The sequence below is a fragment of the Triticum dicoccoides genome, chromosome 3B, assembly GCF_002162155.2.
Source record: "Triticum dicoccoides isolate Atlit2015 ecotype Zavitan chromosome 3B, WEW_v2.0, whole genome shotgun sequence".
Lineage (NCBI taxonomy): Eukaryota > Viridiplantae > Streptophyta > Magnoliopsida > Poales > Poaceae > Triticum > Triticum dicoccoides.
This window is the reverse complement of record NC_041385.1, coordinates 764,407,810-764,414,367: the sequence shown is the minus strand read 5'-3', so window position 1 is coordinate 764,414,367 and position 6,558 is coordinate 764,407,810. Positions and strand designations below refer to the sequence as shown.

General features: G+C 44.1%; 1 pseudogene; it reads right to left on the bottom strand.

The window, feature by feature from the left end:
* Positions 1-434: 434 nt before the first annotated feature.
* Positions 435-1,464, bottom strand: LOC119279953 (annotated as a pseudogene).
* Between the last annotated feature and the right edge of the window lie 5,094 nt (positions 1,465-6,558).

Below are 6,558 nucleotides of genomic sequence, written 5' to 3'. Positions count from 1 at the left end.
TTTTCTGGTCCTTACAATACTAACATGTACCATCACAATTTTCTCCATGTTCCAAATCTACTGAAATAAACAGAATCCACATGTCCAATAAGTATATTCTAAGAAACCGTTTAAGTACGACGGGGATATAAATTGTTCTTTTTTGGAATGGTCAAGATTCACAACTACATCACATTTCATTCTTGTGTTATTGTCAGCAGAGAGAACCAAAGAAAAGACTTAATAGTATTTCGTTCTTTACTTTTTTGTCATGGTGCCACCGATACGAAGATTACAAGCCATTAATTTAATTAATACCACGATAACAAATCTTGCACCCAGGTAGATCAATCAAGCAAGATGAATAATATAAATAGAGTGGCAATGAACTAATAGATCGGCATCCATCCATGCATGCAATGGATCAATGGATAGTCTCACTCGGACTGATTAAGTCACTCGGATTCGGACTCGGACTCGGTATGGATCTTGTCTCCTCCTCCGCACGGAAAGCCCATGTTCGGCCCGGCCCCCTGCTGCACCATCTCTACCCCCGCGGCTATTCCCGCGGGCGGCAGTATCTCCATCCCGGCGGAAAACTCCGACATCGGAGGCATCGCCATAAACATCTGCTGCATCTCTGCCTCCGTGGCGAACTCTAGTTGCGGCGACATCACTGTAACCATCTGCTCCATCTCCATCCCGGCGTCAAATCTGGATGGCGGAGGAGTCGACATAAGAATCTGCTGCATATCCATCTCGTAGGCCGAACCCAGTGACGGATGCATCTCCATTGGCATATGGTGCATATCCATTCCGGCATCGAACTCCTGCATCGGAGGCATCGCCATATGCATCTGTTGCATTTCCATCCCAGTGTTGGCGCTGCTGCTGCTACCAAACTCAAAGGTACTGCCACCGAAGAGCGGCTGTAGCGGAGGCGCGGGCGCCTGGAGCATGCGATGGATGTTCTGCTCATCCAGGAGCGCCTGGTTTGTGCGTTCCAAGATGGCAGCCCGCACCACCATCAGCTTCGCGGCGAAGGCTATCATCTCTTTCTCCCCCATGTCGCATAGTTTGGGGTTGAGCCACATCGCAATCTGATCCCCCGCAGCACGCTCCTTTGCCATGGCCTCCTGCACGCACTCTTTGCGTCCCTTCACCTCCTTCAACAACATGCGCAACTCGCCATGCTGAAGGTGCAACTTCTTCAGCTCGTTATCGTTAGCGACGCTCAGGACTTCTGCACCGCCCCCTGCCAGGAAGCGGTCAATGATGGCCTCGGCGGAGGGGTGGCCGAAGGAGAAGGCCTTGCCGCCGGGTGAGAAGGCGACGATGGCTACCTCAGCGCCGCACATCACCACCATCTTTGATAAAAAGACCTTGCTGCCGCTTGGAGAAGCACACCCGTCGGGCGCTCTCCTTCTCGATCCGCCGGATGGCGATCTTTTGCCGCCCATTACCACCCTTCTGCTTCGGCGCCATTGCTCCTTCGTTGGCTGGCTCAGGGAAAGGAAGATGAGAGGAGGTAGATTTGTGTCTGTCTACGTCTCAGGGTCATGTGTGCTTATATAGAATCCGTGAGAAGAGGATGAGGATTGAGGAACGCTCGTCTGGGATGGCCTGGGCATTAGAACAATTGACAACTCATGATTGGAAACGAGGTATTATTCGGTATTCTCTGTCCCTTAGCTGCCACGCGTATAGGCATAATTCGGCCAGTACGCTCTAGTATTTAAAATAAGAATTTTTTATGGCTATGTTTCATTCCACTGCGTGTTTTTTTGAGGGACCGCCGCGTGTTTTTATTCGGATTAAGAATTAGTGCCAAGAGATCTTTATTGATCATGTTCGTTTTAGTAGGAAACGAATCGTTGTTGGCCCACAAAAAAGATGACATTTGTCGCACGCTGGCACATTCGCTACACTTGTGATCTCGAGGCGGCGAAGACCATGACTCTCCGATGGTGTGCTCCTCCTCCACCATGACACCACACATTTGGTTCTCTTCAGCGACCTAGATATACGACAGACGCTCAATTCCTTCGTGAGGGTGATTGTCGGCCGCTTTGACATTCTCCTTTTTTCCTCGGAAACTCCTTTTTTTGAACAAGACAACCTTGACAACTCATACATGCATGCTTTCCTCATAAAACAAAAAAAATGCATATGTTAGAAAATTGCATCTAGTTTTTTTGGTCCTTACAATACTAATATATGTTGTCGTGGGATAGGACATATAGCACCTCTCTTGGTTGCATGTGTTGCTGCCTTTCCAACGTTCTCACACCATTGCCTCACGGTGTTCCCGCCTGGATCCGCAGGCTCGCTCTGCGAAGGACCACCGTCCCCGCCCCCCCCCCCGCCCCACCGCACCTAGTTTTCTGGTCCTTACAATACTAACATATACCATCACAATTTTCTCCATGTTCCAAATCTACTGAAATAAACACAATCCACATCCAATAAGTATATTCTAAGAAACCGTTTAAGTACGACGGGGATATAAATTGTTCTTTTTTGGAATGGTCAAGATTCACAACTACATCACATTTCATTCTTGTGTTATTGTCAGCAGAGAGAACCAAAGAAAAGGCTTAATAGTATTTCGTTCTTTACTTTTTGTCATGGTGCCACCGATACGAAGATTATAAGCCATTAATTTAATTAATACCATGATAACAAATCTCGCACCCTGATGACCCACAAGTATAGGGGATCTATCGTAGTCCTTTCGATAAGTAAGAGTGTCGAACCCAACGAGGAGCAGAAGGAAATGATAAGCGGTTTTCAGCAAGGTATTCTCTGCAAGTACTGAAATAAGTGGTAACAGATAGTTTTGTGATAAGATAAATTGTAACGAGCAACAAGTAACAAAAGTAAATAAAGTGCATCAAGGTGTCCCAATCCTTTTTGTAGCAAAGGACAAGCCTGGACAAACTCTTATAATAGGAAAAGCGCTCCCGAGGACACATGGGAATATCGTCAAGCTAGTTTTCATCACACTCATATGATTCGCGTTCGGTACTTTGATAATTTGATATGTGGGTGGACCGGTGCTTGGGTACTGCCCTTACTTGGACAAGCATCCCACTTATGATTAACCTCTATTGCAAGCATCCACAACCACAACAAAAGTATTAAGGTAAACCTAACCATAGCATGAAACATGTGGATCCAAATCAGCCCCTTACGAAGCAACACATAAACTAGGGTTTAAGCTTCTGTCACTCTAGCAACCCATCATCTACTTATTACTTCTCAATGCCTTCCTCTAGGCCCAAATAATGGTGAAGTGTTATGTAGTCGACGTTCACATAACACCACTAGAGGTTAGACAACATACATCTTATCAAAATATCGAACGAATACCAAATTCACATGACTACTAATAGCAAGATTTCTCCCTTGTCCTCAGGAACAAACCTAACTACTCACAAAGCGTATTCATGTTCATAATCAGAGGGGTAATAATGTGCATATAGGATCTGAACATATGATCTTCCACCAAATAAACCAACTAGCATCAACTACAAAGAGTAATCAACACTACTAGCAAACTACTAGCACCAGTCCCGGACTTGGAGACAAGAATTGGATACAAGAGATGAACTAGGGTTTGGAGATGAGATGGTGCTGGTGAAGATGTTGATGGAGATTGCCCTCTCCCGATGAGAGGAGCGTTGGTGATGACGATGGTAATGATTTCCCCCTCCCGGAGGGAAGTGTCCCCGGCAGAAAAGCTCCGCCAGAGCCCTAGATTGGTTCCGCCAAGGTTCTGCCTCGTGGCGGCGGCGTCTCGTCCCAAAAGGTTCTCTCCGTTTTTTTCTCATCGAAAGACTTCATATAGGAGAAGATGGGCGTCGGAGAGCCACCAAGGGGCCCACGAGGTAGGGGGCGCGCCCAGGGGGGGCGCCCCCCACCCTCGTGAGCAGGGTGTGGGCCCCCTGGCCTTCATCTTTGGTGACGATTTTTCTTTATTTAATATAAGGTGTTCCGTGGAGTTTCAGGACTTTTGGAGTTGCCCAGAATAGTCCTTCAATATTTGCTCCTTTTCCAGCCCAGAATTCTAGCTGCCGGCATTCTCCCTCTTCATGTAAACCTTGTAAAATAAGAGAGAATAGCCATAAGTATTGTGACATAACATGAAATAACAACCCATAATGCAATAAATATTGACATAAAAGCATGATGCAAAATGGACGTATCAACTCCCCCAAGCTTAGACCTTGCTTGTCCTCAAGCGAAAAGTCGATAACAATAAATATGTCCTCATGTTTAGAGGTAGAGGCGTCGATAAAAATAAAATACGGACATGAAGGCATCATGATTATTTCATAACAACAATATAAATAGATTTTGTCATATGATTACTCATGTTCAAGTAATGACCTATTCACAAAGCCAAAGCATGAATCAGAAACATTATTGGGCACTAACAATTATAATCTTAGTCATTGAAGCAATTGCAATTTATCATAACATCGGAAAGAGTCTATGTCAGAGCTTAAAAGCAAGTCCACATACTCAACTATCATTAGGCCTTCATAATTGCTAGCACTCATGCGATACTTGTGGTTACGGAGTTTTAATCGGACACAGAGAAAGATAGGGGCTTATAGTTTTGCCCCACAACCTTTTATCTCAAGGGTAATGTCAACAATAACAATTCATTCTCCCCCACATCCAATTAGATATGTATATCATACTCTTTCCAACATGCTGAGCTTGCCAAAGGATAAAATGAAAAAGGAATGGTGAGGAACACCATGACTCTTGTAAGGTAGAGGATAATAATAAAATATAGGCCCTTCGCAGAGGGAAGCAGAGGTTGTCATGCGCGTTTAGGGTTGATGCACAAAATCTTAATGCAAAAGAACGTCACTTTATATTGCCCCTTGTATGTGAACCTTTATTATGCAGTCTGTCGCTTTTATTGCGTCCACAACAAGTTCGTACAAAGCTTATTTCTCTACATTAATAAGTCATGCATATTTAGAGAGCAATTTTTATTGCTTGCACCGATGACAACTTACTTGAAGGATCTTACTCAATCCATAGGTAGATATGGTGGACTCTCATGGCAAAACTGGTTTAAGGGTGTTTGGAAGCACAAGTAGTATTTCTACTTGGTGCTGAGAATTGGGCTAGCATGAGGGGGAAAGGCAAGCTCAACACGGTAGAGGATCCATGACAACATACTTTATCTCGAATGTAAGAAAACATAACTCATTATGTTGTCTTCCTTGTCCAACCTCAACTCTTTAGCATGTCATATTTTAATGAGTGCTCCCAACCATAAAAGATGTCAATGATAATATATCTATATGTGAAACCTCTCTCTCCTTATTACTTCCTATTAATTGCAACGATGACCAAAGCTATACTTGCCAACTCCCAACAACTTTAAATCATCATACTCTTTCTATGTGAAGTCACTACTTCTAATAAGATCAATACGAACTCTTGATTCTTTTCATTCTTTTTCTTTTACTTTCCCAAGATCATGGCAAAATACTTCAAGCCCTTGACTCAACACTAATCTTTATTATAAAGCTCACGGACTCGATTACAAGGAAAGATCATAAAGCAAAACTCAAAACTAGATCATGCCATGACTTTATTCTACTAAATCAAGATACTACTAATAGGATCGAACTAAGAAAAACTGTAAAGATAGGAGTTGTGATGGTGATACGATACCAGGGCACCTCCCCCAAGCTTGGCAGTTGCCAAGGAGAGTGCCCATACCCATGTGATTATTTCCTCGGAGGTGATGGAGGTGGTGAAGATGACGGTGGATAATCGCACATCGAGCGTAAAAGCTCCTCCAACTTGCGGATAATGCCCTTGAGCCCAGTAATATGGTCCTTCAACAAAATATTCTCCTGTGTAAGATACTTGTTCTGTATGCGGGCTAACTCGATCATCTTGAAAGCTTCAATCTCTGTTGGAGTGAAAAGGTTAGGTAAGGGTTGAGGGATGTATTCTTCGTTCACCATCGGAGCTTGAACCTCCATGGACTTCTTGATCCTTTCATCCTTGCTGATTTCTTCTGGTTCCTCTCTCTTCAACTCTATCTTCAATAGCCAAGCATCCTTGTCTTCGTTGCTGGAAGAGGGAGAAGTCATGGTGCTCTAAATCTGCAACGGAAACAGCTCGAAACGAAAACAGAGGATATTTGCGTGATACGGTGGTCAAAACCTTCGGGAGTATATATAATGAATTTTTACCGACCAAAATATGTATCGTGCAAGGAGACGGAGTCCGGAGGGCACATGAGGTGCTCACGAGGTAGGGGGGCGCGCCCAGGGGGGTAGGGCGCACCCTCCACCCTCGTGGAGACCTCGTGTCCTCCCCGGACTGCTACTTATTTTTCTATTTTCCTAAATATTCTAAAACAGAGAAATATTGCCTTAAAAATTGTTTTGGAGTCGGTTTACTTACCGTACCACATACTTATTCATTTTCTGAGTCTGGAACGTTCTGGAAAGTGTCCTTTATGTACTCCTCCGGGGTCACGGTTTCAATAATATTAGTTTCAACATTTATAGGATTTCCTGAGATGTAGTGTTTGAT